This window comes from Physcomitrium patens, chromosome 18 (assembly GCF_059467195.1).
Source record: "Physcomitrium patens ecotype Gransden chromosome 18, ASM5946719v1, whole genome shotgun sequence".
Taxonomy (NCBI): Eukaryota; Viridiplantae; Streptophyta; class Bryopsida; order Funariales; family Funariaceae; genus Physcomitrium; species Physcomitrium patens.
In genome coordinates, this window is record NC_143427.1 from 8,864,446 (window position 1) to 8,879,013 (window position 14,568).

A 14,568-nucleotide genomic window follows, 5' to 3' on the forward strand; every position below is an offset into this window, starting at 1 on the left:
CCTGATCTAAAGCCAGCAGGTAATGTCGATTTAGAATGGCTCTCTGGAGTTCACCGAAGCTTAAGTACAGAAAGTGGCTGTCCACGCAATCAAGTACAACGACAACTTCATCGTAGATTTTTCATGGCTTGTCGAAGAGTGAGGCTCGGACAGTAGTAATTACAGCGCTGTGGATCATTAAGAAATGATACCTGCTCGGCAGCCCTGTCACTGAGGACTTGTGGGTGATAGTGACGTTAGCAAGGGTGGTTCTTGATGTCCTATGCAAGGGAGACCTGCTGTATTTACTTTCCAAATCTACATTTTTTGCTGCTGGTCAAGTGATCCGAATTGACAGTCCTTGGTGAGTTTTAGAAGTATTTGGTGAGTTTTTCTAAGATGTTTTATTTTATTTTATTTTTCTGTAGAAGCACCTGAATACGATGAAACGAATTAAGCTGGCCTCGGTTCACTGATCCCTGACATGCTGAGAGTGCAATGGTAATTTGGGCTTCAGCCAAAGACACCTAAGCATGTATAGTTTGGTAATGCCCAATACAGTTCAGATACAAACTATGCAAGTTAGCAAAATTCTGGATAAGTCATCTCTTGCATTATAAGCAAACAGAACCACACATAAGCACATGCCTAATATATCCAAACCTAGATTGAAGGTAGCCACGTTGCAACTCAGAGGTTTTGAAAGGCACATGCAAGCAAAGTTATGCTATAAGAGCCTCACATATGCCAATTAGTATTGGCATAGGTTACAAGAACACTGCATGTTGCTTTATGCACATCCATTATGTCTATACACAAATCTAAGGCTTTTAATTGGCTCATTCAAATCTCTTTTCTTTTGTTTTTTCATTCTTCCTTGTTTTGGCATGTGTCCTAGCCTCCTTCCTTCTCTTCTTTATCCATGACATGGATCTTGGCTCCCCTCCTACTTTTCTTTGCCTTAGTCTTCTTTCTAATGAGCCTCCAAGAAGACATTGACTTTGTTTTGTGATTCCAAATATTTTTGTGGTTTTTGTTACATGTATTTCAAAAAAGAATTCACAAAGAATCTAAGCTTTCATAGAACACATGACCATGGAATAACTATCCAAAATTCTTAAGAAATCCTACATATGTCAAAGCCATTATCAATTGCTAACCTAATTGTTTTATTAAGAGGATGAAAAAATGTGTGACTTGCTTATTAGAAAGTATTGAACACATATAATGAAGCAATCACAACCAAAGTATATCTAAAATATGAAGTTGTTTAATACAAGTGATATTTAAGACGATTTGGATAATATCATTTGATTTTTTATGCTTATAAGAGGGCCTATTATTCTCAATCTTTCAAAAATTCAACACCAACATTTTTTTATCTTGCAAGAAGGATTTGGCATCCTATTTAAGGTGCTTTTTGATTTTTCATTCGTAAATATCAATCTCACAAAAATTGAAAGCCGACCTCACTAAAAGAGATTTTTATGAATTGACAATAATTACAAAAATAGTACTATCAAGTACTTTGATTACCTATTTTATATCAAATTTGTGTCAAAGATATAAACTCTAAAGAACTAAAATATCAATACATTCTTGTATCACTCAAAAAGACTAAAAATAACTCAAAGAAGGAGAGATAATAATATAGTATTAAATTGGAATGACTACTATCAAAGACAAGAAGACTAAAAAGTCTTGAAATAAGACTAAAGTCTAAAAAGACATTGACAAGAGTAAAGAAGGCTTTACTCTTGCTTCTATATATACTCTTAACTAGAAGTTATATAAGGATGTTTTATATGACCTCCAAAATATGTTGACTTTGCAAGATATGTATTTTAACCTGCAAAGCAAGTATTCTATATGTACGCCATATAATTAGCTTGTTTTGTAAGCTATCAACACAAGGTTAATTTGTTGACCAAGTTTCTAACCTATTAATGTACTAAAAATATATATAAAGTTAAAACAATATCTACTAAGTTTCTTGAAAGTTTTTTTTATAAAATATTATCAAATAAATTTATATTTATATATTTTTATATAATCATATAGATAAATATAAGAATAAATATATAAATATAATTCATTATCCCTCCTTCTTGGAATGATTTCTATAAAGAATGGTCATCATATGTTGAAAAAATCCAAGATGTGGCAAATTATATTTATTACATACTCTAATCTTTGTTCTCTTCAAAGATAATTGAGAAGTCTTTTCAACCATTGATAGTATCTCATACTAAGGTAGTAAGACCATCCTACTATTTAATCATTAATGAGGCCTTTGTAACTTTTTTCAAATAAAATATTTGAAATACTATCAAGAATTGTTCCTACCTCTAATAAAATTATCCAATATCAAGAGTCTCTTCCAAGATCATAATACCAAACACGTTGTATCTTGCCATCTATTAAAAAAAAAGACATGTCATTCTTGAGAATCTTCATTTTGACTACGTCATCTTGAAAGTTGTGACAATCACAATGTCTCATCTAATAAGTCAATAAATAATAGCTTTTGAATTAAATTTGCTAATTCTTGGTTTTTTGTCTCTTTAGCATCACAAATATATAAAAATTATAAACAAGAGTAGAAGATAGAATGTTATTATTTTATAGCAACCTTCTTTAGATCTTCTTTTTTTTATAGCAAAGATTTGTTATTTTTTATATTGATTTTGATAGATGTCATTGATGAAAAGCCTCAACGTTCTTTGTTGCATTTGTAAGATTTTTTATTGGCTTCTATGTGCATTTAATAATATCATATCCATGCCAATAAATAAGGTATTTTAATCTATTTTGGGACCGCCTTAAATTTAAGAATTCTTCCACTTTAAACTTTTGATTATTATCTACTCTTATAGGAAGAAGTAACATTTATCTTCTTCTCAAGAAATTCACTATCTTGTATGGCTTAAGAAGAAATATGTAGAATACAAGATGGATCTTCATAGACTCCAACAGATATAATCAATAAAAAAACATAATGGATTTTTTTACAAATAAGAAAAGGTCTAAACCTATAATAGTCTAATTTAGCATAAGAACAAATAATCTTAATATAATAAAAAAATAGCCATATCTTGTTACCTATAGCGAATTATAGTTGTTTCTTGTGATAGGCATTCACATTGATCTTTTTTCATTCTTGAGCTTCTTTTAATTATACTTTTATTGTTACATGTAGTTTTAATAAATATTTTATCAAATCTTTTTCCACATTATTATAAACTTTTTAAAAGTCAAAAGTATTAAGTTGTAGATAATGAGCATAATTGGAAAAAAAAATGTTTATTGAATAGAAGAATGTACCAAATTATTATACACAAACTTTGCTAATGGCAAAAGAGTTGTCCAATCATCTTAATGATAGTTCATGGTATACATTAAATATTGTTTTAAAACTTAATTCATGCATTCTATTTATTGATCAATTTGTAGATGAAAAGTCAAAGAGAGCTTTATATTAATCTTTAGAATTTTAAAAATAATTTTCTAAAATCTTAATACAAATTAAGTCTTCATATCTAATATAATATCTTTAAGTAATCCATGATAGCTATAGATATTATCAAAAAAAAGTTTAACTATTTTTTTTACTTAGGATAGATTTTGTATATAGTAGAAAATATGCCACCTTAGTAAAATAATCTATTATCACAAATATAGAATTATACCAACATGAGACTAAAAGATTTATAATAAAATCTATAGAAACAAAAGATTATAACTGTTATAGAATTGATAATAGCTAAACAAGTCTATAAAGTTGATGATGAGAAGTTTTTGATCTTAAATAAATATCACATGATTATAAAAAGTCTTTAATTACCTTCCACATTTGAGGCTACCAAAAATTTCTTGATATTAGTGTCAAATTCCTTTTGTATTTGGATATTAAAAATTTATGATGAACTTAAAGAATATGTAATTGTACTTTGCCTTCTCAAATACATAGTTGACTTTTCTAATAGAATATATTATTTTTAAAATCAAACTTAAAAGTATCATAAGACTTAAATGAATTATTTTTAATATCATAAACAAGAAGATTAAAAGACATATTTGATTGAATTTACTTGATAAAAGTTGAATCAATAGTCAATATTGATTTTATTAGTCAAAGATGAAAATGATCTATTTCAAGAAGATTTTTTTTTTTTATTAATCAAAAACTACATCTCTTTCTTTTGATGTAAGTTAAGAATGTTTAGAAAGGGCATGTAATAAATCTTATTATTTTTTGTATTGATAAATAATCCTAAAATCAAATCTTGATAAAGACACGATCTAATGGGCTTTGAGACAATTCAAATTACATATTTATATAAAATACTTGAGTTTCTTATAATTTGTATATATAGTGATTGAATTAGAAGTGTTTTTTAGATAATGATACCATTCTTGAAATGAATCCATAATTGCAAGAAGCCCTTTGTCATGCATTTCATAGTTAAGCTTGGCTATTAAAAATTTCCTAAAATAAAAAAATACCAAGTGGAGCTTATCATTTGCTTCTATTTGTGATAGAACATTATACATAATAAAATTTGTTACATTTGTTTTTATAAAAAATTCCTATTAAAAATTGATGCAATACAAGATTTTTATAAAAATAAATGCTATCTTCAAGGCTCTAAAAGATCCTTCAATTTCTTTATTTCACTTAATTTTGTCTTTAAATATTAAGTATGTAAGAGAAGCTGCAACTTGAAAAAAGTTCTTGATGAAGATTTGGTAATAATTAATAAATCTCAAAAAACATTATACATCTCTAACTATTTTTGAGATCTTTCAATCTATAATAGTTTGGACCTTCTTAGAATCTATCATAAGACCATCTTTTGAAATGATGTATCCTAGAAAGTTAACTTGAATAGAATGAAATATATATTTTTTTATCTCAGCAGACAATCTTGTATCTTTTAGTTTTTATAATACATGATAAATGTGAAATTTATATTCTTTTATGTTCTTAGAATAGATTAAGATGTTGTCTAAATAAAAAATGATAAAATCATTAAGAAACTCACAAAAGACATCATTCTTTAGATATTAAAAAGTAGCTAGTGCATTTGTAAATCCAAAAGGTATGACATTATATTTGAAATGTCCATACCTAGTTCAAAGTGTAGCTTTCAATTTGTCTCTTTTTTTAATGCATACTAAATTATATGCTCTTTGTAGATCTATTTTTGTATAGATCTTTGCTTGATTCAATTCATCAAAAAATTTTGAAAGTAAAGATAGAAGGTACCTATTCTTGATCGTGATCTTCTTAACTCCTTGATAATCTACACATCTACAAAAATACATCTTTTTTCTTTATAAATAAGATAGGATTCTCATCTAAAAATTTTGAATGGCATATAAATTTCTTAATTAAATTTTTAATAATATATTTTTTAAGTATAGCCAATTTTTTTTGTGATAGATTATAGATTGGTGAAAATGGTGGTTGAGCTCTTTCTTGAAGATCAATAAAATAATCATAAGAACAATGCTTTGAAAGAATATTTTTATTTTTTTAAAAGATGTCTTGATAATCTAGGTATTGGCTTAGAATTCTACTTGAAATCTTTCTTCCATCAACAATAGATGAGTCATATATAACAAAAGTTGATCCTTCTTTTATAGTATGCATAAAATTTCTTGCACTTAGCAATAATAATTTAGATGTATTGATCTTATGGATTTTTACTTGTTTAGTAAAATCTTAGGCTAAACTATGGAAAAAATCAAAATTATAAGAATTCAAATATATTTGAGGATTATATCTTTTTAACCACAATAATTCTAAAATAATTGAATTAAAAAGAAATTTAATCACATTAAATATTATTTAACTATTATAACCAATAGTTGCTACTTCTACTAGGATACTTTTATGTGTAACATCTCTAAAAGATAATAAACAACTATCTATTATTTGTACATGTCCAAGTTTGATTTTTTTAATTAAGTATATATCTTCTTTTTTTGACAAAGTCTTCATCTATAAAATAGGCTGAGGCTCTTAAATCAAACAAGGCTAAGACTTTTTAGTTTTTTGGTTCTAAAAAAAATTCTATTATAAAATAAGGTGAAGGATTTGAAGAGAAAATAGAATCTCTATTAGGAATTGCATGAGATTCAAATCATATGGTTCTTACTGTAGTTGAAGAAACTTGTTTTTGATAAATCATCTTCTTTGGCAACCATGCTCCTTATTTTATCATTACTTTTATATTATCATACTAATTATTCTAGTATTTTTTTAAAATAATATGTCTTTAATGTATTGTATTATAATATTAAAAATATATTAAGATAAAGTATTAATTTTTTATTTTTTGATAATATATTTTGAATATATTTTGAATTTTTAACATATTTATTAATTTTTCTTTAATTTTTATTTTATTTTTTATATATATTTTTATTTTATTTTTAATTAAAATTTTTATAAAATTTATATTAAATTTAAAATATGTTTATTAAAATTTCTGCCTATAAGTTTTGATAAAATTTGATTTATTTTCTTTTATTTAATATAATATAATTAATATTTATTTTAATCAAGTAAATAATTTATTTTTTTTATAATATTTTATTTTTAGTAAATTATAAGATTTATTTCTACATTATATCTTTAATATAAGATAATCTAATCTATTATTATAAAAAAATTATTTTATAAATTATAAATCTAATAAAATTAATAATTATAGAGTTTAATTTGATTGCAAAGAATGATTTTATTTTAATCCAATTCTATAACATTGTTTAAGTTTACTTGCAAACATGCCTTAAAAGTAATTTTAAAGATATTTTATAGTTTTTTTAAGGCACTTTGACACTTCTAAAAAAAAATTAAGATAAATTTGAAAGTATCAAGAGAATGATTAGAATATCACAATGTGGCTTAAGATATAGATTGGATTTTTATTAAAGTTAAAATAAAGAAGAACTTTAGCATAAGTATGCAAAGAAAAAAAAAATAAATAAATAAATAAAAATACACAAATTCAAACACAAATAAAAATAAAAAAATATACTTTTAGATAATATAAATATAAATTTTTTTTATTCTTATAAAAAATAATTAATATTTTAAATTATCATTACTTAGCTATAATAAAATATAGATAACATAATTGTATAGATAGTTAGAACTATGGAAGTTTCTGGAATTGGAGTTAGGTTAGTGGACCATGTAGGATCCATTGTCGAACATTCTAGAAAGAGTTTAGGATAGTTATTTAGGTGTATCCACCATGGAACTTTCTAAAAATGACTTAGGATAGTTATCTAGATAGAGCCTACCACCTAAGAATATTCTAGAAAGTCCAAGGTAGTATGACAAGGTATAAATAGAACTAGCGACGGCTTTTTGGGGCATCTGGTCAGGTATGGCTTTGGATCTTTTCTCTTAATAAAGTTTGGTTCTGCATCTTTTTGTTCAGATCTGTTCTATTTTATTTTTGTTTTCTTAATTTTATCTTTCATATTCTGTTCTGTTTAATTCCATTTAGTTTTGTTCTGGTCTGTTTTGTCCTATTTTGTAATGAAGCATTATGTTGCTATGGATTAGAAGGATCTTGGATTTTTGAGATAGTGTAGTCCTGTTTCATTAGCAAAGACAATTAAATTAATTTTTTAATTAATATATATCCATGTGTATATACATGTGTATTGAATTTAATATTTTTAGGCTTCTAAATATTTCTTATTAAATCTAAAGATACAAAATTTTAAAAAAAATTACATTTAGGATCAAAAATAAGAGGCTACAACTTTAAAATTTATAGCGGACTAATATCAAAAAATAATTATTGATTATCTTTGTACATTGAAAACATTTGCTAAAAATTTTGGAAAAAAAAAATATTGAAATTGAATATATTATTTAGTTATAAAGCATAAATATAATTATTTCTTAGAATTTACATTTGTTTCTCATTAAGATGTGATTTTATAAAAAAAATTGAAAATTATTTAAGAAATTTAAAATAAATATTCTAAAAAATAATTAAAAAATTAAAAATTTAGAATATAATTTTTTTTACTTGAAATTATAATAAAAAGTAAAATAAAATAAAATTATATGGCTTTTCTTTTATTTCATCTTATTTTTAAAACCTAAGATTTTTAAAGGATAAATTTACTTTCACAAGGCTTTCTAACGATAAGCTTTTAAAATTGAGCTTTTAGATACAAAACTCTAGCAAGTTAACAAACCATAATCATAAACTTCATTTGATAGTGGATGAGCAAAGTTTGTCAAAGGATAATAGGTACTCTTAGTCAAATGTACATATTACGGCTAGAGGCACATACATATCACACTTACTCCCTTCTCCTTCTTCATATCATATCATTTCACATCAACGCTTGTTTATTGCATCATGTGTTCGATCAACATTTGCATCGAAACTTCATGCAGCTGGGCAGATGTGGAAGCAGCCACCCCAAGAGAGCTAAAGTCGGTGCCGTTGTAGTAAACTGAGTCGTGGTGTCTACATCGATGCAGATGTGTGGCATCGATGACTTGCACAATGAATGTGTGATCATGAGGAGGAAGAGGATAGAGCAAACAACCATTACACAAAATGTGGCTTCCACTGATAGCGCTGGAACCCGTGAAGCTGTGTTTGTGACTCAGAACTTGTCTCAGTTCTATGAGTTGACCAGACTGTGCAGTGCACCGTGTGCCTGTGACTGAATCACCCGTGTGCTTCATACTCGTGGGGATGGGGATCCTCCTCTAGTCTCGCAGTGTGGATTGAAGTAAGCAGCTGTCATCTGAGGTTTCTACCCAGATGATGGGCAGAGTGACTCGACAGAGCTTACTATAAATCCATAGCTCTACAAGTCTATGACACGACAACTCGACCTTGGATTGAGGCACGCCAGACAAAATCTGGTTGTCTTGTCTACTTAATGGCGTTGAGTGGTTGGATTGGTTTCTGTGAAGTAGCAGAGTTGAAGTGTAGGTCACTGCTGACACATGGCTACAATCCCGAGTTTATTATATGTGCAAGCTGTCCAGAGAGGTTCTGTGTTTAAGAAATTTTCTGGCTAGTTCGTGTGGATCTCTGCGAGTTGACTTTTTTGAAGTCAAGCCCTGCTCGGTGTCCTTCTGCAAACAAGTCGGTTCCACAGTTTGAACAGTGACCGATAAATTTAGCAATCAGTAACAGTGCTTTAGATGTGATTCCAGATCATGCTCACGTCGTTCTGAACATTTGCCGGAGGATTCCCTTAGATTGTATTTCATGAGACCGGAAAAAGGACTCAAGGGAGCCGTCGTGAGCATAATGAATGTGCAATTATTTCAAGGACATTGGCAGTCAACACTGACTGTAGCCGATATTGCAGACCAAGATTTCAGAATAGGCTACATGAGAGCTGGAGCGTGATTCCTGCCATGAGGCCCTTCCTGTCCATTTCAACTTCCACAGTTTTTTCCGGCGCTTTGTATCCATCAATATACTTATTGATCGTTTTAAGAAGGATTACAGAGAGGCTCTTGTAAAGACTACGTTGGCGGGGTCGCCGCTAGTGGCTCGTTTGAATCTTGAAAAGGCTCAGTCGACACTTTTCATCGAGTATATATATATAATCAGGCTATTTCTAGCGAGTGATTAGTTTAATATAGTATGTGACGTGTTATGGCCTTGTCTACCAAGGACAAGCTGCACCAGCCGATTGCTACAATAGTACGAGTGACAAGCGGAGGCTGAACCGCTGGACCCCGCGTCAGACAAACAAGAGCAAGCCCCAAAGCCTGATTTGTACTAGATCGGTGGATTGCTTGGCCGACCACAGTACTCTGCACGCGCGATTCGTAGTATTCCGCATGGAAAACGAGTGACATTCATCTTACCTGGTCTTCGTGATGTCAGCTGCATTACCCTCCTCAGTGTCGCACCATCGCTGGCCACCTCTCATTTTCTTGTCGACAATGAAACTTGCCGTCTCCGGTCGAGCTGTTGGTACTGGCTCGGACGTGAGAGCGCTTAATGAAAGCCTGACTCAATCTAAACCTCGATCCCACAAACTGACTGGGTCGTCTTCGATAATGTGCTATGGTCCTGCTTGATTGTACGCTTGTGGTTGATATCATCATGCAAATCATTGCTAAGCAGATTGCAGACACAAGAAAAACGAGGAAGAAAATAATTTGGTATCCAGTGGCGAAACATATAGTTTCAGTTCAGATCGAAACCAAGGAAGAACAGTGACTCAACGGTACCAACGGTCTCATCTCTGCACAGTGATTCCAGTCACAGGACACCAACTCTCTTTAGAAACTGTTGCAAATGCCTCTAAGTTGTAGATGTTACAATTGTACTAGCTAACATGTTTAGCATAAGACAAACAAATTTTATAAGGGGGTTGAATCTTGAAGCACTATCTGATGTTTACTCCAAGTAATATTATTTTTATTTATAAATGATAATTTTATTGATTATTTTTTTAATTGAATTTGGTGCATATCATCAATTTTCTCCTTTTTGAGGATAAAAAAACATCATTTTATTTCTTATGAATGAAAATTTATGTTAGTGAAATAAAAAATATTTTTTCTCTTTCCAATAAGCATTGATATCATTGTAATATGTATCAATTCATTATTATCAAAGTCTATATTTTTTACTATTAATATTAAATATTATGATAATTAAAAGAATATTTTGTCAATGGAATCATCAAATTCACAAATTTTACAAAGTTACACAAAAAGAAACTTGTAATCTTAATATCCACAATTTGGATTGTGATACCTCTTCAAAATAAAATCCCATGTTTAGACTTTGATACTTTGGACATAATTTGATTTGTAATCTAATTAATCAATAATCCAACTAAATTTTGTTGCAAGTAGGAGAGACTAATTAACTACCTTTAAATATTATATGATGATTGTATTCAAATTACATCTTATTTATCTTTAATAAAAAATACAAAAAATTAAACTTAAATAAAACAAAAATAAAAATATTATAATGCACAAGTAGTCTAAAGAGACTTTTAAATTCAATAAAATAAAAATAATGATCAAATTAAAGATTTTTTAATTTAATCTTATTGTATACCTATACTATTCTTAATTAATCACTATAGTTAGTTGTATTTTTTTTAGAATTATATATTATTCAATTAAAATTCAATCTGATCTTAAAATTTGATTATTAAATGTGTTGGATATTTTTTACTTACCTTTAGTATCAAGAATATGAACTGGAAGAAGATGTACAAACTTGGAAATTCTATGTCAAAAGAAAAGTGAAAAAATAGTAATAAAGTAGTATGTATATTAAAATGAAATTAGAATGTCTATTGCCAAAAGACAAGGAAACTAGAGATTCTTAAATCTAGACTAGAAGCAAGAAAAGAATTGATAAGAGTGAAAAAGGCTTCACTCTTGTCTCTATATATACTATGTAATTAGGAGCTATGTGACAATATTCTATAGGACCTCTAATATATGTTGATTTTGTAAGACACATGTTTTAGTTTACAAGGCAAGTTTTCTATGTGTAGGCCACATAATTAGCTTGTTCTTCAAGCTACCGACATATATGACACATGGCCAACTTATTGATCATGTTTCTAACCTAAAAATTCAATTATAGATACCTATAAAGTCAAAGCACTAACTATGAAGTTTCTAGGAAGCTTCTATAGAAGATATTATAGAATTAACCTACCTTTATCTAATTTTATGTAATTATATAGATAATTATTGATTTACATGCGTATGTCTGTGATACTCAGACTTTCTTAATAAATTGCTTGGACCATAATCAAAAGTTAATTAGATATCTTCTTCATTAAGAGGTTATGTATTTTTATCATGGTTTGGATTTGCTAGTTGGGCCTTCTAACTATCTAGACCATATTAATTTGAATCTATTACTAAATATCAAGGACATAAACCTCAAAGAAAAAAAATCTCAATATACTCATATATAGCTCAAAAAGACTAAAAATCACTCAAACATGGTAATATATTGAATTAGAATGACTATTGCTAAAGATAAAAAGACTATAAAGTCTTGAACTAGGACTATGGACTAGAAAGACGTTGAGAAGAGTGAAGAAGTCTTTATTCATGCCTCCATATATACTATCTAACTGAAAGCTATATGGTGTTGTTCTATAGAACCTCCAACACATGTTTATTTTGTAAAACACTTGTCTTAACTTACAAAGCAAGATCTTTAAATGTGGGCCACATTATTAGCTTATACTACAAACTATCTACATATATGATACATAGCTAACTTATTGGCCAAGTTTTTAATCTACCAATTAATTATAAACATGTATAAGATCAAATACACATCTATGAAGCATTTAAGAAGCTTTGCCATAAGATAATACCATATCTACCTATATTTATCTACTACCCAAGACTTCTTATCTAAGTAAATATGTATGTCTGTAACACTAAGTTAATCAAGTTAATTAATATCTATTATATTTTTTAAAATAAAAATTTAAAATATTATTAATAATAATTAAATATCTTATTTTTTATTCTTTATTTAATAATATCTTTAATTTTTTTAATATGATATTTATACATGATAATTATTTTATTATTAATATATAATAAAAATATTACATAATTATATAAGTTTATTCTATTTTTTTAAGTATACATATATATATATATATATATATATATATATTATTTTTTCATTATAGATATATTAAAAGACTTAAAATATTATATCTATTGTTTCAAAAAAACTATGTAGTAGTTTTTTCAATTTATATAGTTTTTCTTTCTATATCACCTCAGGCTATTAGTATGATGCATAAAAATTTCTTGTTCTAAGTTTTTATATAAGTAGTAATGATATCCAATTGTGACAAATTATTATCAATAACATGTGAATAGAAATAGTTTTAAGTAGACAAAAGAAGATTTTGTTAAAGTTGGTACATAAATTTGAGCACATCTTTTTTCCTACCAATAAAGCCTTATGTCTTGTTTCATATGTTTTGAGAATTTTTTATTTTTATTTATTTTTATGTTATTGTTTCAAATAATTATGATATATTTTGATCAATTTTATAATAAGATTTAATATCTTCATTTATTTTTTTATTTTTTATATAACTTTTTTATTCGGATGGTTTCTTAAAATATAAAATTTATACTATTATTATAATTCAAGAAAATACTACTATATCTACAATGCTAAATTTTGTTTAAATTTATTTTTAATTTTTAAAACATATAAAATTTTAAATTGTAAGTGACTTCATCATTGAACATTATAAAGGTTGTATGATTTGAGATCTTCTCAAATCCATGCAAAGATGTAGAGACTTTAACTTCTATTTTATGTATATTTAATATATAATAATATTAAAAAAATAATTATAAATTATAAACTTCTAAAACAAAAACAAAATAGCAAAGTTTATACCTCTATGCATAATACTTATATTCTATTAATGTTTTAATAAATAAAAAATAAAAAATAAAATAAAAAATGTATCTTATAAAAATGCATATCTTAGAATAACATTTATATTTTAGTATTTTCTTCTGAAATTTAAATATATATTATGCTTAAATATTCTATGCTTTAAATTATATATAAATTTGCAAATCGGTAACTCTTCATGTTTCCTCAGACAACTTTGATTAATAAAAGAAGATTATTCTAAATACTAATAACATTAAAATCTTTAATTTAAATTTTTTTCCCCTAATCTACTATTGTACAAAATACTTTCTAATTTTTATCCTTTTACAATATTTAAATAGTTTTTAGAAGAAAAAAATATATATATATATATATATATATATATATATTGGGCTTTAACTTGTGATATAAATAGAACATATTCTTATAAATTTGAATGTATAGATTTCAGTATATATTGAATAGAATAAAAATTAATATTAAAATTTAATTTGTGGTATTTATTAGATATAAATTTTTTTATAGATATGTATTTTACAAGAATTTATTTTCTTAACAAGTTGATACTTAGATAGTTCCTTAAGTCTTAATTTGTTTGTGTGATTCAAACTGAATTTTACAATTGTGTAAGATCTACTAAATTTTCTTCTTGAATATATATGATCAATTACAAAGAATCTTGATAAATATATGTATATATATATATATATATATATATATATAGATAGATAGATATATCATATAATTAATGTATTAGTAAATTTAAAACATACAAATTTCTAATTTTTTTATAAGTTGTGTTAAATTCTTATTTTAATATTATTTAATACTTATTTTTTCAGACTTATAAAATAATTATTTACTTTTATTAGACTAATAAAAATTTAATTTTTTTAATATAGTTTGTAATATCATTTCTTTAAACTATACATCCTACATTCCACAAGTATGTCTTTTAATCTATTATTCAAAAAAAAAATTATTTAAATTTCTAAATACTCTTTGTTGTCATTGTATCACATCAATGATGATTCAATACTAATTGTCAAAAAAACTACAAACACAAAATTACACAAGCATAAAAATATAAATAAACAATACAAAATTTCATTAATTATATACTCAATATTTCTTGTGAACAGAA